The 22998-nt window shown below is 49.0% G+C and overlaps 1 protein-coding gene and 1 long non-coding RNA gene across 4 annotated transcripts in view; one reads left to right on the forward strand and one right to left on the reverse strand.

The window, feature by feature from the left end:
- Positions 1-22004, forward strand: part of LOC138497482 (uncharacterized) — a 238933-nt gene extending 216929 nt beyond the window's left edge. For both annotated transcript variants that reach the window (XR_011278592.1, XR_011278591.1), the window contains one exon: positions 21651-22004. This is a non-coding gene — a long non-coding RNA (uncharacterized lncRNA). The remainder of the gene's footprint in view (positions 1-21650) is intronic.
- Positions 1-22998, reverse strand: part of CCDC178 (coiled-coil domain containing 178) — a 3486252-nt gene that overhangs the window by 2647341 nt on the left and 815913 nt on the right. The window lies entirely within an intron of this gene.

Genomic DNA, 22998 nt, shown 5'->3' on the forward strand with positions numbered 1-22998 from the left:
ACCCCTGGAACGTGTTGGGATGATAGGAAAATCCCCCATTTCAGTGACCACCTCCATATTTTCCGTGCCAGCTTGGACACATTTGGAGAGTGTGTGCCCCCTTGTTTGTTTGTTTTTTTAACAACTTTATTTATATTTGCACACAGGTTATGCACGTACATTTATACCATTCCATTAATTAAGCATAAATACATATACAGGTCAATTCTCTTCAGTGTTCAGGTTTTCGAGGTCTGCCAGTTCCGCCAGATATTGTTTATATCGGACCAAATGTTTCTGGGTCTACAGGGGGCCATGACTGAGTCTATGTATAGTTCTTCAGTATCGTTGACCCACACCATGTCTCTGTTCCAGTCTTCAATTGTGGGTTACTGCGCATTCTTCCATCTCATTAAAATGACCCTTTTCGCTATTAGCAGGCTTAGATTCAATAGATTCCGCCATGTTGGGTTCATTTTCCCTTCTGCCCCCAACATGTGGGCATTTCCATTTCACTGGTTGGTCTGCCATCTTATCCAGTGCTCCACAAACCTCTGACCAGTATTGTCTCAACTTGGCACAGTCCCATAGCATATGAAATATGTTCGCATTCTCAGAGTTATATCTCGGGCAGGTACCCGCCGAGGCGGGATATATTTGCTCGAGTCTGGACGGTGTGTAAGTGTCCTATGAACTATTTTAAAATGAATCAGCTTGAACCGTGCATTACAGGATATCCATTTGGTCATTGCACAGATCCTGGAGCATTCCTGGTCTTCCATCGACTGCCCCAAGTCGTGTTCCCACTTCTCCATAGCCGTATGAGTCACAGCTGGGCGTGTTTGCAGTAAGGTTTTGTAAAGAGTGGAGGCAGTTATTTTCTGGGTCTCTCCCGTGAATATATAACCTAGTGCCATATTTATCTCAGGTTCCTTCGGGAATGTTGGGTACATATGTTGTGCGAAGGCTGCCACCCTATGGTATTGCGGTTTACGTGTGTTTGTGTTCCCTACTACATCTTTAATGTCCTCCCATTGCAGAAAGCTATGATCTGGGAACAGCTGCCCCCACAGGGTGACACCTCTAGCACTCCAGTGCATTACCATTTCACTCTCGATAGCGAAGGGTGTGTGTGGGTCCCTCCATATTGGCATACTCGGATGGTATAGTTTACCGGGTCCGAATAAGACAATTCTGGACCATGCCGTGGTGGTGACCCTGGATGGGTTTGTCGTGTTGTACTGTTTAGGGGTGGGCTTTGTTATCCCTTGCAGAGCCAACATCGCCTCGCGCTCCCTCAGTATGGGGGGTAGTGGAGTGGGGTTGAGAAAGCATGTGGCCCATCCAGCCGCGTGGTGTGCCTGCGCTGCTAGGTAGTATAGTTCCATATCTGATGCCATCACCCCGCCTCTGGAGTGCATGTCTTTTAATACCCTCCAACTCAGCCTGGGGTGCCCTCCCCATACAAATGCTATGCAGGCGCTGTTAATTTTAGAGAACAGGGCACGGCCTGGCCACACTGGCACCGTACTGAAAAGGTAGAAGAGTTTCGGCAGTATCACCATTTTTATCAAGGCTATCCTCCCGGCCAATGATATGGGTAACACATTCCAGCGGTTCATCTTGGCGCACAGTGCATCTGCGAGTGTCGTGTAGTTCAGTGCACGGGATAGTTGGGGGGGTTCTGGCTATATGTGCTCCTAAATAAACAATATGTACCGGGTTCCATAAAAGACCATGTAGGTTTTGGGGTTGTGTGGTGTTGTCTGTGAGCGGGAATATCTCTGACTTATTGGGATTAAGGCGCAACCCTGAGTATTCCCCGAACTTTCCCACTTCTGCCAGCACCTTGCCAAGTGTGCGATCCAGATTCTTAAGATATAGTAGAATGTCGTCCGCATATAGCGTTATAATATGGAACTTGCCCTCTAGTGTTAGCCCGAACGTACTGTATCGTGACCTGAGTATGTCTGCTAGATGTTCTATCACCAGCGCAAAGATTAATGGGGAGAGTGGGCAGCCCTGTCTGGTGCCACCCAACAATTCCAGTATGTCTGTGAGGGATCCATTGACTCTTATCCTTGCGTAGGGTCTTGTGTATAGTATCCGGATCCATTTTATGAAATTTGGACCGAACCCATAGTTCCGTAGTACTCCAAAGAGAAAGGGCCAGGAGACTGTGTCAAACGCCTTCCTCATGTCAAGGGAGACAGCTATTCCCCGAGTGGCGGGGGGGATTGTGGTTATTATTTGGTGACATCTTCTTATATTTGTTGCTGTGGATCTACCCAGTTGAAAACCAGCCTGGTCCTCATGAACCATATATGGCATCAATGGTGTGAGCCTGGTCGCTAGTATTTTTGCTAGGATTTTGGCATCAGTATTTATTAAGGACAGTGGTCGGTACGATCCACATTCTCCAGGAGGTTTCCCTGATTTAAGCAAAGTGGGATTATTGCTTCTCAAGTCGTTTCTGGGAGTTCGTCTTTTTCCAGTGCTTCCGTCTAGACAGCATGCAGTCGGGGAGCTAGTAGCTGACTGAATTCTTTGTAAAATTCAGCTCCCAGCCCATCAGAGCCCGGGGCTTTCCCGTTGGGAAGAGCTTTTATTGCTGCACCTATTTCCGCCACTGTTATAGGTTCTTCCAGCGATTCCCTAGTCACATCCGCTATAAGCGTTGTCGGTATCAGAGAGGTATTGTTCTATCTCAGCCTCTGTGACAGAACACTGGGGGGAGCATAATTCTTTATAGAACGTGTAGAATGTTTCTTTCAGTTTCTCCTGATCTGTGGACATCGTGCCATCTGTTAGTTGAATACAAGGTATGTTCGTGGGGCCTCTCTCCCCGCGCACCATTCTGGCTGATAGTTTCCCCGGGTGTTCCCCCTCTCCATATCTGTGCGCCGCCGCGGGTCTGTCAAAGTATCTGATCTCTTGGTCCGCTGCTTCTCTAAACTCATCTAGCTTAGTCTTTATTTCTGTACCCAGATGAGGGGAAGAGGATAGAGCGTATTGGGTCTGCAGTGATGTTAGTTGTGCTTATAACCTAGCCAGTGTAGCCCGAATGTCCTTGAGAATTCCCCCCTCTATGGATATCGACTGACCTCTTAAGCATACCTTAAATGCCTGCCATAGTGTGGCCTGACTAGATACAGAGTGTTCATTGATCTCAAAGTATTCCTGTATGTATTGCGCCATAGAATCTTAATATACTAGATCCCGTAGGGCCGCCGTTTGAATCTCCAAGGTGGTCAGTCCCAGGTCTGGTCCGGGATTTGTAATGTCAATTGTATCGGAGAATGATCTGAGTAGGTCCTAGGGTGTAGGTCCTAGGGTGTATATGTGTATCTGTTACCCATGCCATGCTGTCTGTGTCTATCAGCCATAGGTCAATTCTGGAGTGTGTGTCATGGACGATAGAGTAGTACGTGTATTCTTTCCTGTCAGGGTTAAGTACACGTTCTGTGTAAGAATCGCACCGAACCGGAGTGAATAAATGGATTATTTAGGCTTTTCAGCCCTGGATACTGCCAGAGCTCAAACAGAGGCTGCCATCTCCGTCCGTGCACAACAGCGCCCCCGTTCCCCCTTGTTTGTTTATATAGAACATTGCAGTGGTGCTGTCTGTTAAGATCTGAACCTTCTGGTTCATCAGCTGTGATTTGAATGCTTGAAGAGCTTTGAATACTGCTAGTAGTTCCAACAGGTTGATGTGGTTCTGTGCAGTGATGTGAGTCCACAGGCCATGTGGTGTGTGGTGAAGGTAATGTGCCCCCCACCCGGAGAGTGATGCGTCTGTTGTAACGATCGCTTGCGCCTCCGGATCGTGGAAGGGTTTTCCCCTTAACAGATATTCCCTTGTCCACAAGCGTAGGTTTTGAACTAGTGTTGGCGAAACTACCACTAGATCGTCCCACTGACCGCTTGCCTGAGACCACTGTTTCGCCAACCACTCCTGCATTGGGCGCATGCGCAGACGTGCGTGTGGGACCAGATATATGCACAACGCCATCATGCCTAGCAAACGCATTGATTTGCGTACGCTTATCTGGTGACCGGCTTGATACTGGGGTATTTGTCGAAGCATGTTTTGAACTCTTTGCATGGATGGAAAGGCCAAGCCTGCTCTTGTGTCTAAGACAGCTCCTAGGAACTGTTTTGTTGTGTTGTGTTTGGTACAAGACTTGACTTCTTCTCGTTTATTGAGAAACCCAAATGGAAGAGAAGGTTTATGGTTCATTGCGTGTTTTGTCTGCAAAGATGGGGTGATTCCCCTGTGATCAGCCAGTCGTCCAGGTAGGGGTACACTGGGATTGCCTCCCTGTGCGCAGGTGCGCTGCCACCACCACCAGTACCTTGGTGAATACCCCTGGAGCTGAAGCTATTCCGAAGGGTAGCACCTTGAATTGGTAGTGCTGGTTTGCTATTTTGAAACGCAAGAGTCTTCTGTTCGCTGGGAACATTGAAATATGAAAATAGGCCTCTTTCATATCCAGTGTTGCCATGTAATCTCCCCGTTTTGGCAGGGGGGTTACCTCTTGTAGCACTGTCATGCTGAATTTTTGTGGCTTTACATAAGTGTTTGCAGGGAATAAGTCTAACACTGGGCGCATACTCAGATTTTTTTGGGCACAAGAAAGTAGGTTGAATAAATACCCTTGTTTACCTCGTTGGACGGCACAATCTCTATGGCGTGCTTGAGAAGCAACACGTTGACTTCTTCGAGAAGGATGAGTTGTGCTTCCTATATTGTCTTCCTTTGGCGCGGGGGATGGTTCGATGGTATTTGGAGGAGCTCCACACAATAACCTCCTGCTACTGTCGATAGCACCCACTTGTCTGTGGTTATTCCCTCTCATGCGTGGGTGGAGTGTGAAATCTGTCCACCTACTGGGAAGCATGGGAGGGGACCTGTAGCGGGCTGTCATTGCTTGGGAGGTGTTCCTCCACCTCTAGAAATGGAGGACATTCCCCGACCGTGGGAACTGTGCTGGCCTCTCTGGTAATCCTGTGACGCCTGGCTTTGGTTGTTATTCCAGGATGAATTCTGACCTTGTCCATAACCGGAGCCTCTTTGGGAATTTTGGCCACAAATGCGGCGAAAATTGTTCCTGCCTCTCTGGCAGGTGGTTTATTAGTCAGTTGGCCGAGGAACTTGAGGGTGTCTTATTCCTCCTTTGGCGGACTTAAGGGCATCTTCGACCACTTTGCCGAATAGGACTGTTGGTTCCACTAGCATGTTCAGTAACGTCTCCTGGGTCTCCAGCTTAAAGCCAGACTGGCCACGCCAAGCCTGGCACTTGATTATGGTTCCTTCAGCGATTATTCGGCCTGCATTATCTGCAGCGTCAAGGTTATTCTTGAGAAGGCAGCTGGCCGTAGCTTTGCCTTCGGCTACTACTAATGCAAGTTGAGACTATAAAGGCTCGGGAGCAGAAGCTATTAGGGAGGTTATTTCATCCCATTTATGGCAATCATAACTTGCCAAAAGTGTAGAATTGTTGGCGATTCTAGCTTGAAACACTGCCAAAGTCGCTACCTTCCGTCCCAAGGTATAGAGCTTTTTGCTCTCTTTGTCTGGGGGAGCCTCCAAAGAGGCTATTGGTGTCCCTGCCCTTTTAAGGGTAGTAGTAACCACAAGCGAATCTGGCTTAAGCTGGCCCCTGATATATAGCAGGTCAGATGGTGCTGGTCGGAAATGTTTCTCTACCCGTGGGTTTACTGCCTGCATTTGGTTAGGTGGCTCTAGTGAAGATTGAATTCTTCTCTGGACAGATTTGAAAATTGGGATGAATTGGGTGGCAGCCTTCTTGTCTCCCAAGATATCCTCGACAAAGTCTTCATCTTGCTGAGTCTCCTGTGTTTGAATACCGAAGTGCTCAGCTGCTTTGATTAATATGTCATTGAAGAGGGGCTGATTATTTACCGGAGAATCAGGCACTGGGGAGTCTTGTTGAATTGGTGAGGCCATGGTATACACCTCTGCCTCTTCATCATCATCATCATCATCATCATCATCATCATCATCATAGTAGTGATCGGAGTTTTGGTAGTCCTCATTATCCCCTTCAGTGTCTGTATTAATGTCATAAAGCTCAGCTGTTGTAAAAGAACTTTTTGCTGGTGGCTGGGATGAAGCCAGGGCTGAGAAGAGGAAGTCAGGGGCTGAGAGTTGGAAGCCTGGGTAGTAGGGGGTGTAATTTGAAAGTTTACGATGGCCTGAGGTTTTTTTTTCTTGAAAAAATTGGCAAAAAAGTTATTTCTTGACATCACCCTATCTATGTCCTCTGCAGTCCATTGGGCTGAACTCGGGATGACCCCAGGGTAAGGTGGGGTAGGGACTTGTACTAAGGGTGTAGGTGTGGATAGGCCCTTATTCTGTAAGGCCTCAGCCAAAGAACCCTCTTCTTGTGGGACAGGTAATGCTTCCTTGGAAGGGGTAGACTTGTCTTTATGAGACTTGTCTTTATGATTAGAACTCCTGGAGGAAGACTTTTTGGTATGAGTAGCCTTTAACAGGCTCTCAGAACCATTGTTTTTTTAACCAGGTGTGACAATCCAGTGTTTTTCTTACTGATTTGGACGATGGATGTCGACTCTCGGTAGTGGGATGGGCCTCCGCCTCGTCTGCCGTAGATTGGCGTCTTTCGGTTTCCGGGGCTTGTCATGGGGCGATCGGGACCTCGAGTGCCCAGAGGACAGGGAATTTACAGATCTCTGCCTAGATGCTGTATCTGGGCATTTGGTTGAAAGCGCTGACTCATCGCCCCGGGATGTGTGTTTAGTGGCGTGTGTAATGGAAGTGCTCTTGCTGCCGGGTGTCGTCCCCATAACAGAGCCGCCGGTCTATCTCTTAGGGTCAGGGGCTTGCACTACGGCACTTGGCAGTTCCCTGTCACCCTCGTCCTCCGTAAAGATGGTGATGCTGCATCACTGGAAGCTCACTCCACATCAATGGCGGCATCGGCCTGTATTGCGTGATGGGCCCAGCGCTTGGTTCAGCGATCTTTAAGGGTCTTAGGTTTAAAGAGCTTGCAGGCTCGACAGTGCCCTTCGTCGTGGTCGTGGTTTAGACACAGGTTGCACACTCTGTGCTTGTAGATCCATGGAATTATTTTGTTACACGTGAGGCAGAATTTAAAGGGTGTTCTATCCATGTCTGGGAAAGGCAGCCAGGCAAGAAAGGGAAAGGGTGGGAAAATGCATTGTACAATGACCACCTCCCCACTCCCCCTACTGTAAGGGCCCCGGTGGGCCTTCCAAGGCCGAAAGGGTCAGTCGAATCTTCAATTTATCTGATGGCGCTGTCTTTTCCACCGCGTCGATGAATTGGTCGAAGTCGGAAGGAAAGGACAGAAAGAGTAAACTATTTTTAAACTTGTCATAAGCAAATGGCGTTATGCCAAAATTGAACTCTGCAATAAGCGTCCGCTCACAATGGCGGAAAAAAATAATCTGAGGGACCTCTACGTGTGAAGGACCATGGGTACAGTGGACATCACACTAGGGATAGTATTACTGGCACGCCCTGTCAATGTCCCTTTCGAGTCAGGTCCTGCAAAAAGCCCTGGGGGCCTCATTGGTGCAAGGACCACAGCAAATAGCTCTGATGGGGGATTGGCTCAAGTTCTCACAGGGGCTTGAGGAGATTAAAGAAAGATAGTCTTCAGGGCAGATGAAGCCCATACTCCCCGGGCAAACCACCTAAGAAGATGAGTGGTAAGAGAAGGAGAGTGAGATCCAACCCGGGGCCTAGCAGTTGGCAGGACAAATCCTCTGATACTTCAGGTGAAGGAGATGAGGAGTGGGAGGATGACTATTCAGAAGAGGCGGTATATTCAATATCACCCTCAGAGGAAGAATGCCATAAAGCGCCAAAGAAAAAGAAGAAAGAGGAGACAGAGGACGGTGCAGGGGACGACTTTGACCCAGAAGCACTGATCCACCCCCGTACTTCCGAATGGGAGCCGTCAAAGAAAATAGTGGCCTACCTGAGAAAACGCCCGAGAGCGCCCCTAGCAAAATAGGCTAAGAGTAAGATGAGGGCAGAATGCCCAAGACCTCACCTCCCGCGAGGTGCCACTGAGACACCCGAGATTGATGAGCAGATGATCACCTTCATGAGCAAATATACCAAAGATGTGAGGAAAGGTTTGGATAGGTCCTGGCGATCATGCCAGGACAAGATGCTGGACATGGCGTGACCACTCACCAAGATATTTCAGATAGGCGAAGAAGAGAAAAGGGTGAACCAGTGGACCCGACAATTTTGATCTGATAGGCCCAGAGGGCAATCTGTATTGTAGGTAATGCTAATCATGCAATTACCACAGAGAGAAGGTAACTTCTACTGAAGAAAGATCCAAAATTAAGTGAACTAGCTTAATCAGATTCAGGGTCGACAGCGAAGGGGAAGCTCTTTGGAGACTCCTTTATCAAGGAACTAACAAAGTTCGCAAACTCTTATGCAGAGCTGGATAAAGCGCAAGCGTCACTCAAAAGAGTGTGTGGAAGGCAGATTTTCAGGAGGGCCAGCAGAGGCAGGGGTAGCTCTGCTGGCCGGCTCCCAATCAATAGGTTCTACAATGATGGAACGCAGTGGTGAGACCAAGAATATCGAAGACAGACCCCTTTCTTCCCCTCAAGGTGCAGAGGAAGGGGAAGAGGCTGGCGGCACAGAGAGCGTCAACAAAACCTCACAGGTAAGAGCGAACAGCCTGCGCTTAGTTACCCCAGCAGTAGGGGGGAGGATAGCAGAATTTATAAAAAATTGGTACGATATATCTGGAGATACATGGATACTAGAAACTGTGCAAAGCTTTAACATAGACTTTCACAGGATACCACAGCAGAGGAATCCTCCAAGGGGTTAAGAGCTAAACAAAGGAGACAGACTATTACTAGAGGAAGAACTGAGAGGGCTAGTAAGCAAAAAAATGCCTTAAGACAGGTAACAGATTCCTCAAGAGGTTTCATAAGCAACATGTTCCTTGTGAAGGGCAAACACAAAGTACGACCAATCATAAATCTGAAAGGTTTGAACAAATGTGTCATGTACAACACTTCAAAATAGAAGGGATACACCTGTTAAGACACACGTTAATTCAAGGAGATTGGCTCGCCAGAATAGATCTAAAAGACACATACCTAACGATTCCCAAAGCAATGGAACACTGCAAATTCCTAAGATTTATCTAGGGGGAGTCGACATGGGAATTCTGATGCCTTCCCTTCGAACTGGCATCCGCACCATGGTGCTTCACCAAAATAATGAAGCCAGTGGTGACTCACCTCAGGAGTCAGGGAATAAGACTTATAATATACCTAGCCGATATATGCTATGTCAAGACAGAGACACTTCAGATACAGGTGCAGATGACAGTAAAATTACTGCAGGATCTGGGCTTCCTATAAATTGGGAGAAATCCAGAATATTACCGGACCAGACAATGGAGTTTCTGGGGTTTATAGTGGACTCAACGCAGGGATGTGATATGATATTTTATTTATATCGTGCTCATACACAGGTGTTTCAGAGCGCGAAGATCCCTCACCCTCCCCATTACCAAGGTGAACAATATCAAGAAACAGATAAGACACACCGTAGCGAGACAGGAGAGGTCGTTGAGAGACATTGCAATGTTAGTGGGACGACTAGCGTCATCGATCCAAGCTATATTCCCAGGGCCTCTACATTACAGAGCGCTTCAGAGATTAAAGATCAGACACCTCAGGAGGGGCGCATCATACGAAACTAACGTTACCTCCTACGAAGTAAGGGAAGAATTAGCATGGTGGCTACACCACATGGATGCATGTTTGGCTCGTCCCCGGAACTGATCACCGAATCCGACGCCAGCAGATGGGGCTGGGGAGCCCGATGCGGGAACCTGTCGAAAGGGGACAGGTGGTCAGACCAGGAGACAACTCTCAACATCAACTGTTTAGAATTATTGCCAGGGTCTTTCACAGTGAAATGCTGGACTCAAGAGAAGGCACAATGTTGTGTCTTACTCAAGATGGACAACGTCTCGGCAGTCAGGTACATAAACAGACTGGGAAGGACGAGAGCCAAATTATTGGCGGAACTGGCAAGAGATTTCCGGGAACTCGTCTTCAGAGGAAAGTGTCAGTGACGGCAGAGTATTTACCGGGCGACCAGAACAAGGTGGACGACTGGAACTCCAGATATCTCAGGGACGCCAGCTATTGGAAGCTGGAAGAGGAGGTGTTCCAGGAACTGATGTCTCGATGGGGGTCATGCCAGGTCGACCTATTTGCATCAAGATTGAACAAGCAACTACCTCAGTTCTTCAGCTGGAGACCAGACCCAGAGGCAGAAGCAACAGGCGCCTTTCTAAAATCATGGGGTCAACAAACAAATTATGCATTCCCTCTATTCTCCATGATAGCGAGGACACTAGCCCAGGTGACGCGGCAGAAAGCATCTCTAGTTCTAGTTACGCCGGACTGGAGGGGACAGGTGTGGTTCCCGTTTCTACTGGAATGATCACACCACAACCCATTGGCTCTACCCAGGTACAAGTTCATTGTAAGAGACCCCAGAGGCCTCAGCCATCCTTTAGTGAGGTTAGGCAAAATCAATCTAATCGCATGGGTGATTTCAAGAGATCTTGGGTTAGGCCAGGATTATCGAATGAGCTTCAATCATCATTAACGAATCCTGGGCCCCAGGAACACACAGAGCTGGAGTAACTGGTGTTTGGAGAGGGACATTCATCCCGATGGAACAGATGTAGTTCATGTAAAGACCGGTAGGGGGTGTCTGTACTTCTGCTCTCTATATGGTAGAGGAGAGGCACAGGAGACCCCAGCCAAGATTCTCTAATATGGTAGCAATGGACGAGCAATCAAGGCCTAGCTTCTCAGGAGGTGATGCAGGCTGGTTCTTAAGTACAGTGTATTCCCCAAGCCCCCACAAAGGAATGTCCACACACTGTATTACTGAAACACAGTCTTTATATAATTAATTCAAAGGTTATGTACACTTATCACAATAACGCACCTTGTGCTCAGGAAAATCAATAATGGTAAATATCTACAATTCTAAAGTGGTACCACTAGTATTAGACCTCATTAAAGTGCATCCATAAAAATGTCACACAGATCAATAAGTGAAACCAGCAATAGAGGGAAGAGAGAAAATAAGGGGTTGAACAATAGGCAATATACTGGCCCCTAACTCGAGACACAGTTCTGTGTGGAGATCCCCCCCACCTGGGCAACCTGTAAAAGAAAGAGATCTAACACAAGCCCAGTCCATATGTTGTTCAATAGTCTTATTTTCTCCTTCATTGTTTTTACCCCCCCAATGTACCTGGTGGAGTCGAGTCCTTCGAAGAGGCGTCGACGGATCCTTCTTGAGCGACCCCCTTTCAAGCGGGAGTCACGGATCGTCGAGAGGCGTCGAGAAACGTCGAAGAACTCGGGGTTTGGCGACGGGGAATCGACGGCCCTTCTTGAATGCCTTCCCTTTCAAGCGGGAGGCACGGGGCGTCGAACGTCCGTCGACAAACGAGGTAGAACGATGTCGAAGAGGCGGCAGCTTCGTCCGAGCGGTGCTCGTCGGCGTCGGGGCGTCGGCGTCCTGCAAGGCGGAGGTGTGCGGGGCACCTCGATGACAATAGTTCTGGACCGCAAAGATTGTAGAGACGGGAGCCCAGCAAGGGCGTCGGGTCGTCCGAGTCTTTGAGGTCGTTGGGTGGCGGGAAACCCACCGGCAGGTTTCTCTTCGGCGCGTTGGTCGTCCTCGACTTTCTCCGGCAGGATAAGCGGTCGACGATGCGGTCGAGAGAGTCCTTCGATTGAATGTTCTTAGGCAAAGGAGCGGACAGCTCCGGTCGTCGGCGGCACGGCGTCAAGTGGTTCCCGCGGCTGGGCAACACAACTTCGACGGGCCTCCAGCGGTTACACAAACCTGCGAACCCTGGTCGACGGCAATGGACTTCGACGGCGTCGATGTCCGGGTGCTTCACTTCGATCTCCTCGGCGGTCCCGTCTCGGGTCGACAGCCTTTCGAGGGTCTGTCTTCCAGGGCGCTTCGGCGAAGATGGAGCGGTGCTCGATGGTCCCTCGGAGCACGGGAAGAGGGCGCCTTACCAGGTCCTCTCTCGGGTCAGTCGTCGACGATTTCGACAGCCTTCGGATCGGTCGAAGCAAATGCCACAGCAAGTCTTCTTCTTCCAGCTGGACGTCGAGGATCAGCAGTTCCAGTTACTCTTAGAGTGGAGACTCAGCTCCAGGATGCTTCTGAACGTTCCTGAACGTTCCTGAACCCTGAACAGTGGTGAGAGGTCCCCAGATATACTATTCTGTCTCTCATCCACACTGCTGGCCTACACTCAGCAGCCAATCATACAGAGGGGAATTCATGCAGTCAGTCAGCCAATCAGGCACACAGTGCATTCAGGCCACACTCCTCCCTTTCAGACACTCACAACAAGGAATGTGGATTGGGACAAGTACCCAGCCATTCAACACTACACACTGCATTCAGGCCAGTTTCGGGCAGGGCTGTCTCAGTCTTTGTCTCACATGCCAGAAACCAGACAACCACAACAAGGAGTGTATATTGGTCACACACTCCATTCACCCAGGTCCCACCCACAGGAGGTACCCACAACATACAGTCACTGGGAAGGCTCCAGTCAGTCTAGCTGGGCCTTCACAACAATACCATATATGGAACTTCCACCCAACAGCCAGTCAGGGGGAAGGGACAGAGTCAGGGCTTCCCAGGACTTTGGGAAAAAAAAGATAACAGGCAATAGAAAGCAAGAGGCCACATGGGCCATCTTGTTTCCTATCATGAATCAACTGATTCCAATGGCAGGGCCTGGGTATCCCAAAATGGAGGACACCCAGAGCACCTGTCAAATTCAGCATGGAGCTGCCACCAGCCCATACCCTGCTCTGTGGGCCACCCACAGGTGCCCAAAAACATACACTAGGGGCACAGGGTTGTACCCCTACCCATGGGTGCCATAAGGGTATCCCATGGGTCTGTTCACCAAACCAAAAGAGAGAGCTGCATTGCCTAGGAGTCCCAACTAGACTCCTGGGCAGAAAACATGACAGAACACACGGTAAAAACAGAAAAAGGACAAGGATTCAGAGGCCCTGTCCCTCAGATGCATTTCCAGCATCACAGTCGCCCCCCCCAGACTGAGGTGGAGGGTGTCTAATCTCCCACGGGATAGACACCCTCATCCAGACGGTCAATATACCTTCTGGAAAGGCCATCTGCATTATCGTGCCTCTTCCCTGGTCTGTGCTCTATGGTGAAGTCTAGCCCTTGCAGGCTAATGGACCACCTGAGCAATTTCGGATTCTCACCCTTCATTTGCATAAGCCACTTCAGGGGCTTATGATCTGTTTGGACCTTGAAGGTAGACCCCGTAAGGTAGGGCCTAAAACGCCTAAGGCTCCAAACTATGCTAAAACACTCCTTTTCAACAGTAGCCCACCTAAGTTCTCTACCCTTGAGTTGTCTACTGATGAATATGATAGGATGTTCTCTCCGTTTGTCATCTAACTGGGACAAGACAGCTCCAATTCCGGTGTCGCAGGCATCCGTCTGGACGATAAAGGGTCGGCTGTAGTCAGGTGCACACAACACAGGTGCCCTACACAGACTTTCTTTCAAGCCATCAAAGGCCCTCTGACAGTCTTCGGTCCAATTAACCTTCCTAGGCTGTTTGGGTGAAGTTAGAGCTGTCAGGGGTGCAGCTATGGTTCCATAGTCTGCCATGAAATTGCGATAGTACCCAGTGAGGCCCAAAAAGGCTCTCACCTGGGTTTGAGTAGTGGGAGTCTCCCAGTTCTGTACATCCTGTACTTTACTGGAGAGAGGTTGGATTTGACCCCCTCCTACCTCATGACCAAGATAGGTAACTTTTCCCTGAGCTATCTGGCACTTGGTGGCCTTGATAGTGAGGTTAGCCCTTTTCAAGGCCTGCAACACCTTATCCAGATGTGTCAAATGCTCTTCCCAGGTGGAACTGAAGACGGCAATGTAGTCTAAGTAAGCCACACAAAAGGCTTCCAGCCCACTGAGCGCATGGTTGACCAATCTCTGGAAGGTGGCAGGGGCGTTCTTCAACCCAAAAGGCATGACCCTAAACTGGTAGAGTCCCTCAGGTGTTGAGAAAGCCGTCTTTTCCTTGGCATGGTCCGTCAGAGCTATTTGCCAATAGCCTGAGGTAAGGTCAAAGGTGCTCACAAATTTGGCAGCACCTATGGTGTCCATGAGCTCATCAGCCCTGGGCAATGGGTGCGCGTCAGTTTTGGTGACGGCATTGACTCCTCGGTAGTCCACACAGAACCTCCAATCCTTGGTACCCGCCTGGGAACTTGCCTTGGGGACAAGGACCACTGGACTGGACCAGGGACTGGTTGAGGGTTCAATAACACCCAGATCCAACATCTTGGCGACCTCAGCCTGGATGTGGTTTTTGACTGTATCTGACATACGATAGCACCTGCTTTTGACAGGCACACTGTCTCCAGTGTCAATTTCGTGCTTACACCACGGTGTAAGGCCCGGTGTCAGTGAAAACAGAGAGGCATACTGCTGGAGCAAAGCCCTGCAGGCCCTCTGCTGCTCTGTTGTCAAATCTGGAGATAGACGTACTCCCTCCACTGAGCCATCCTGAGGGTTGCTATGCAGCAAATCAGGAAGGGGCTCACTCTCATCCTCTTCTTGCCCTGAAGCTAGCAAGAGACATGAGACCTCTGCTCGCCTGTGGAAAGGCTTGAGCCTGTTGACATGGAACACCTGGGGGGCTACCCCAGAGGCTCCCATGTCAACCAGATAATTGACTTCGCCCATCTTGGTGATGATCCTGAAGGGTCCAGTCCACTTGTCTGCCAAAGCTCTAGGCTTGGTAGGCTCCATCACAAGGATTTCCTGTCCCGGAGTCCAATCCACTTGCGAAGCTTTAAGGTCATGCCAGTACTTATTCACTTCCTGGCTGGCCTTGAGATTTGCTGTTGCCTGACCCATCATTTGTGTCATCCTCCGCCTGAAGCCTAACACATAGTCCCCCACTTACTTGACGGGACCTGGAGGGGTGGCTTCCAAGCCTTCTCGGATCAAGGCGAGGGGCCCCCTCACGGGATGTCCAAAGAGTAACTCAAAGGGGCTGAAACCAACACCCTCTTGAGGTACCTCTCTGTAAGCAAACAGCAGTCATGGCAGGAGGAGATCCCATTTCCTCCTTAGGGGTTCTTCCAAAGCCCCTAGCATGCCCTTGAGAGTTTTATTAAATCTCTCAACCAGACCATTGGTCTGGAGGTGGTAAGAGGTGGAGAACTTGTAGGTTACCCCGCACTCTTTCCACATGGTTTTCATGTAACTAGACATGAAGTTGGATCCTCTGTCAGAGACAACCTCCTTGGGGAATCCAACACGGGTGAAAATGCCCAGGAGAGCCCTGGCAACCACCTTGGCAGTAACAGTCCGAAGGGGTATTGCCTCAGGGTACCTGGTGGCATGATCTACCAAGACCAGGATGAACCGATGTCCACCTGAAGTGGGAGGGTCAAGGGGACCGACGATGTCGATGCCCACCCTCTCAAATGGTGTGCCAACCACTGGTAACGGCTGCAGTGGGGCAATGACCCTGCCTCCAGTCTTGCCAGACAACTGACAAATGGGGCAGGTCCTGCAGTGGGACTCCACCTCTACTCCCATCCGTGGCCAGTAGAAATGGGCAGAGAGCCTCTGCTTAGTCTTCTTGGTCCCAAGATGACCAGCCAAGGGCACCTCATGCGCCAACTGCAGAAGGAAGGGCCTGTAAACCTGGGGTACCACCAACCTCTCGCGGGCACCAGGTCCAGGCTTAGTGGGCTCACTAACAAGGAGCTCACCCTCCCAATAAATCCGGAAATTCCTAGGCACTTCTCCTTGTGCCTGGGACAGGGCCTGTTTCCTCAGACCCTCGAGAGAGTGGCACTCTCTCTGTCCCTTACAGAAGTCCGCCCGGGAGGGTCCCCCTTCAGCTAACAAGCATTGAAGGTCGGGATGATCCTCCGGGTTGAGAACCTCTCCCACAGGAGAGTCTTCTGCCTCTTCTCCCAAAGGAGTTGAGTTTGGGTTTTCCACTGGACCCAGCCCGTCCGGAGCATGGATCCCAATGGGTGCAGCAGGAAGAGAAGGTGCTCCCTCCACAGAGGTGGCCTTCTTGGTCTTCCGCCTTCTTGCCTTAGGCCTCGCCTTTGGCTCGGGTATCTGACCCACAGCCAGACCCGGGGTCACCTGTGATCTAGTGACCGCAGCAGCAGTCATGGGAAGACCATCCGAGATCAACCCCAACTCTACTAGATCATTCCCTAACAAAATGTTAGCAGGGACATTGTCCTGAACCAGGACAGGAAGCTTCGCTGTCTTGTCTCCAATCATGAGTGTGACTAAGGCTACAGGTGATAATTTGGGAGGCCCACCAGCTAACCTGGTGGTTTGCAGAGGAGCACCTTCATAGTCCTCTGACCTGAGCAGGGTCCTGTCCACCACTGTCATGCTTGCCCCAGTGTCTCTCAAACCAGTAGAAGGCTGGCCATTCAAGAGGACACTTCTCAAAAACCTACGGGTGTTCTGTGGGATAGTCGCCAGTACTTCCGCGTACTGGTCCCAGGCCCCAAGGGACACTAAGGAAATCTCTACCGGAGCACCAAATGTGATCCCGGTAGAGGAGGGGAGGACAGTGGCCTCCACCTCAGACACGGGGTAAGGGTAGGTCAGGCTGACAGCCTGTACTCCAAGTGCCTTACCTTTACACTTGGAGTCACCCCTTTTGTGATCCAGAGCCCCACAGTCCCAACAAGCGCCAGGAGTGCGGGGTACGGTACTGGAACCACTGGGAGCCTGCTTTGCAGCAGGTGGACCACTACTCTTATTCCCACCCACAGATGACTTATCCCCACTAGATTTTTGGGTCTTAGGAGAGGAAGGTTTTGGTTTACCCGACTGTGATTGCTTGGGAGACTCCTCAGCTTTCTGAGAGGCCCCCTTCTCTTTGTCCTTGTCCTTCCCACTGGAGTCCTTAGGGGACACCCGGTGAGAGACCCACTTGTCAGCCAACCTAGCCAGCTTAAAGGGGTCCAAAATGTTCTGGTCAGCGACATACTGACGCAGCTCTGGTGAACAGGCTTCAGAAAAATGCTCAAAAAACAAGAGGTGGGACAATTCAACAAAAGTCTTAACCTTGTACCCATCGATCCACCCCATCATGTTCATGTGCGCAGCACTCACCCAGTCAACCCAAGACACATTCTCTCTTTTCTTAAAATCCCTGAACCTTCTAAGGTATTGGGTAGGTGTCTTGCCAAACTTGGCAATCAAAGCAGACTTCATACACTCATACTGACCCCTTTCTTCCACACTCAGCTTCAGAATACAGTCATATCCAGTTTGAGGCACTCTGCTTAACAAACACTTAGCCCAATCTCTTTTATCTACATCATGAATTGCACAAGCCATTTCAAACGCTTCAATCCATTGGAGGATATCTGAGCCCTCCACAAATACACCAACCAAATCTTTCATAAACTTGGTGGCTGGGGACCTGACACTCTCACTGGTTTTAGCTGAAGTCTCCACTCTAGCTTTCTCTAGCTGGATTCTCTGACATTCAGTGTCCTTGTCTTTGAGCGCAAGATCCCTATTCTTGAGTTCCACTTGCTGTGCCAGCTCCTCTTTCTTAAGCTCAGCTTCTATTTCCAACTTGCGATATTCAAAGGCCAATTTCATCCTTAATAACTCAAGTTCCATGGAATTGCTGGGGTTTGGAACAGAGGCAGCAGGAAGGGTGGCATTCCCAGAAACAGATTCAGTGACAACCCCAGGGGCAGGGTCCTCATTGGTTGCATCCCCCCCTTCATCAAGAGTTTCACCATCAGTCTGGTAGTCCACCAGGGCAGCTATCAGCTCAGCCCTAGACTTATCCACAAAGTCTAGCTCCCTGGCTTCACAAGCACTCTGGAGAGCCTCTAAGCTCATCCGAGTCAATTTACCATTTGCAATGGGCTCCATTGCTTGTAATGCAGTTATTTGGTACACACCCAAACCTTAATCTAATAAAGTGCGGATATTTTGTAAGTGGCACGGTTATACACTGATTCTTAAAACCATAAGCATCCCACCGCTGCCACCAGCTGTAAAGACCGGTAGGGGGTGTCTGTACTTCTGCTCTCTATATGGTAGAGGAGAGGCACAGGAGACCCCAGCCAAGATTCTCTAATATGGTAGCAATGGACGAGCAATCAAGGCCTAGCTTCTCAGGAGGTGATGCAGGCTGGTTCTTAAGTACAGTGTATTCCCCAAGCCCCCACAAAGGAATGTCCACACACTGTATTACTGAAAACACAGTCTTTATATAATTAATTCAAAGGTTATGTACACTTATCACAATAACGCACCTTGTGCTCAGGAAAATCAATAATGGTAAATATCTACAATTCTAAAGTGGTACCACTATTATTAGACCTCATTAAAGTGCATCCATAAAAATGTCACACAGATCAATAAGTGAAACCAGCAATAGAGGGAAGAGAGAAAATAAGGGGTTGAACAATAGGCAATATACTGGCCCCTAACTCGAGACACAGTTCTGTGTGGAGATCCCCCCACCTGGGCAACCTGTAAAAGAAAGAGATCTAACACAAGCCCAGTCCATATGTTGTTCAATAGTCTTATTTTCTCCTTCAATGTTTTTACCCCCCCAATGTACCTGGTGGAGTCGAGTCCTTCGAAGAGGCGTCGACGGATCCTTCTTGAGCGACCCCCTTTCAAGCGGGAGTCACGGATCGTCGAGAGGCGTCAAGAAACGTCGAAGAACTCTGGGTTTGGCGACGGGGAATCGACGGCCCTTCTTGAATGCCTTCCCTTTCAAGCGGGAGGCACGGGGCGTTGAACGTCCGTCGACAAACGAGGTAGAACGATGTCAAAGAGGCGGCAGCTTCGTCCGAGCGGTGCTCGTCGGCGTTGGGGCGTCGGCGTCCTGCAAGGCGGAGGTGTGCGGGGCACCTCGATGACAATAGTTCTGGACCGCAAAGATTGTAGAGACGGGAGCCCAGCAAGGGCGTCGGGTCGTCCGAGTCTTTGAGGTCGTTGGGTGGCGGGAAACCCACCGGCAGGTTTCTCCTCGGCGCGTTGGTCGTCCTCGACTTTCTCCGGCAGGATAAGCGGTCGACGATGCGGTCGAGAGAGTCCTTCGATTGAATGTTCTTAGGCAAAGGAGCGGACAGCTCCGGTCGTCGGCGGCACGGCGTCAAGTGGTTCCCGCGGCTGGGCAACACAACTTCGACGGGCCTCCAGCGGTTACACAAACCTGCGAACCCTGGTCGACGGCAATGGACTTCGACGGCGTCGATGTCCGGGTGCTTCACTTCGATCTCCTCGGCGGTCCCGTCTCGGGTCGACAGCCTTTCGAGGGTCTGTCTTCCAGGGCGCTTCGGCGAAGATGGAGTGGTGCTCGATGGTCCCTTGGAGCACGGGAAGAGGGCGCCTTACCAGGTCCTCTCTCGGGTCAGTCGTCGACGATTTCGACAGCCTTCGGATCGGTCGAAGCAAATGCCACAGCAAGTCTTCTTTTTCCAGCTGGACGTCGAGGATCAGCAGTTCCAGTTACTCTTAGAGTGGAGACTCAGCTCCAGGATGCTTCTGAACGTTCCTGAACGTTCCTGAACCCTGAACAGTGGTGAGAGGTCCCCAGATATACTATTCTGTCTCTCATCCACACTGCTGGCCTACACTCAGCAGCCAATCATACAGAGGGGCATTCATGCAGTCAGTCAGCCAATCAGGCACACAGTGCATTCAGGCCACACTCCTCCCTTTCAGACACTCACAACAAGGAATGTGGATTGGGACAAGTACCCAGCCATTCAACACTACACACTGCATTCAGGCCAGTTTCGGGCAGGGCTGTCTCAGTCTTTGTCTCACATGCCAGAAACCAGACAACCACAACAAGGAGTGTATATTGGTCACACACTCCATTCACCCAGGTCCCACCCACAGGAGGTACCCACAACATACAGTCACTGGGAAGGCTCCAGTCAGTCTAGCTGGGCCTTCACAACAATACCATATATGGAACTTCCACCCAACAGCCAGTCAGGGGGAAGGGACAGAGTCAGGGCTTCCCAGGACTTTGGGAAAAACAAGATAACAGGCAATAGAAAGCAAGAGGCCACAGGGGCCATCTTGTTTCCTATCAGGAATCAACTGATTCCAATGGCAGGGCCTGGGCATCCCAAAATGGAGGACACCCAGAGCACCTGTCAAATTCAGCATGGAGCTGCCACCAGCCCATACCCTGCTCTGTGGGCCACCCACAGGTGCCCAAAAACATACACTAGGGGCACAGGGTTGTACCCCTACCCATGGGTGCCATAAGGGTATCCCATGGGTCTGTTCACCAAACCAAAAGAGAGAGCTACACTGCCTAGGAGTCCCAACTAGACTCCTGGGCAGAAAACATGACAGAACACACGGTAAAAACAGAAAAAGGACAAGGATTCAGAGGCCCTGTCCTTCAGATGCATTTCCAGCATCACAGTTCATGTGGCCAATTTCTTAGCACAGTTGGCAGGCCAAGGAACTATCAATACGGCCAGGTTCGCGATATCAGCAGGACACCCCAAGATCGAAGGGATCACGATAGAACACCCCCTGATTTGTAGAGTATTAAGGGAAGTAAAGATGTCTAGATCTCCTAGAGAACAATACACTCCGTTATGGGATGTGGACACAGTGTTTAAACTTTTTCCGTCATGAGAGGATAACCAGGATTTATCCAGGAAAGCCATTTCAGGCACACTATCTATGCTTCTATGTTTACTGTCTTGTTAAAGGTAATCAGACAGAGTGCCGGAGATCAATAGGAAGAGTGTTTCACCGAATGGAGTGACCTTCCTCATAACAACGAGGACTAAGACAGGTTTGAAATCCATATCATATGAATCTTTTCCGGGTCATCCTGAATTATGCTCGATCAGATGTTTATCAGCATATGAGGAGATGACGAGGGAAGTGAGATCACCAGGAGTATCACAAAGCGATCTGTAAACCTCTCAAGGACGTTGCACCGGCTACCATAACCAGATGGCTCAGATGGGTGATGGAGCAGGTAGGCATTTACATAGTAAAGTATAGGGCTCACTCAGCGAGGGGAGCTATGGCTACCAAGGCATTTAACATAGGAGCCAGAGTAGAAGACATCATGAGGTCAGTAGATTGGTCAAATGAATCGACTTTTAAGACATTCTATTTTAAACCAACGGAGAGTATGGCATCGTTAGTGGTGAGTAATCTTTGAACAAACATAAACCAAGCCTCCAGTCTTGACATTCAGATTTTCAACACATTCGTTCCAGTAAGTCATAATTCTATTAAAGGCACAGAGGCAAAGGATTATCCCACCCTATTTAATCGTAATAGCAATGAATTGGATGAATATATATTGAACTGTTTTTAGAGTTTATAAATGGTCAAGTGGATTTGTGGATGTGGATGATGAATAAGTTAAAGTGTTACATATCTTTTCATATGTATAAAGTTATAGCAAATGGAAACTGTGGTTGATTTTACGATTGTCCCACCCTCTTTCGACTTGCAGTCACCGGATATATATATTTTTTCCTAATAGGTTCAGTGTGGATACCAAGCAAACAGGGAATTGAGGAAGGTTTTTCGCGTACTCGGCAGGATTGTGAAGATCAGTGGATGCAATTTCGACCGAGCCAAGAAAGAGGAAGTAGATGAGAAGGGACAATGTGGTCATGGAGAAGGACTATACTGATTTGTTAAGTTTGTCGCATGGTCAGTTTGAGGACCAATAATATCAGAACTACCAAAGACTCTATTTAAATGGTTTTTGTAGTTTTTTCGAGCTTTGTTATCATTATATTATTGGTTGTACTTTGCTGCTGAAGTAGTAAAATAGAAAGAGAAGCATAATCCTTCGCCCCCAAGTCTTAAATAAAATGAAGACTTTCTGAAACGAATGTGTTGAAAATCTGAATTATTTATTAAACAAGTTTCACGGTTCTACCAATACTATTAGCAGCGTGCGTTAAGAGTTTGGCTGTTAGCTAATATATGGAATTGTCAGTCTAGTCCAACACAAAAGGTTAAGTAGCCAAGACAAAAATTAAGTTAGCAACCTTTTAGTCCGGGACGGGTATACTATACATTGACAAAATCGAAGACAACTTTATTCACTCAGCACTTCCTTAGTGAAACATTAAATGAGTTTCCATACAATAGGCATTATTTTTATCAATGTATTTTAAATGTGCTTTATTGCATACATATAGTATGTTTAGAATTCTCAAATATTCAATTAAATACTATGGATGAATTAGTCCAATATATGTTAAAACCAGCATGGCTGACAATTTTCATTATTATCTATGAATCTGTCAGCCATGTAATGTGGAATTTGTATAGCCCATTGCTGCTTTATAGTACATTGCAACTACATATGTATACTGCTTGTTAGCAGTAAAGAGCTGTGCCCATTTATACAGCCTCTCTGTGCTGATCACTGTTTCGGACTCAATAGCAGATCGTGGTCTGATAATTGTGCCGTGACCCCGGCTGTAATGTAGAGTAAGACCCATGTATAGACAGACGCAGCCTTGTGAGATCACGGCCCACACGTGATCTTGCGAGACTACAGAGTGTTAGGGAGAATTCTCTGTTAAGGCTAATTTCCCAAACCTAGTGAGTCCCCCAGCAGCTTTGCTGGATTTTTGGGGCTTATTTTTTTCTCCTGCTAAGAGTGAGACTCTTTTTCTCCCACTCTTAGGTATGATTTGAGAATGTCCTTTGACTGTGAATGGGCCTCATTACACGGTAGGCGGTAAACCATGGCGCTATAAGCGCCATGGTTCATGCCAGTAATTTACCGGTACCGCCTTGGAGGAAAGGGGAATTACCGCCCTATTCCAAGGTTGGGAAGGCGGTAATTCCTCCTTCCTCCATTGCCCTTC

This window comes from Ambystoma mexicanum, chromosome 5q, assembly GCF_040938575.1.
Source record: "Ambystoma mexicanum isolate Mex_15411 chromosome 5q, UKY_AmexF1_1, whole genome shotgun sequence".
Classification (NCBI taxonomy): domain Eukaryota; kingdom Metazoa; phylum Chordata; class Amphibia; order Caudata; family Ambystomatidae; genus Ambystoma; species Ambystoma mexicanum.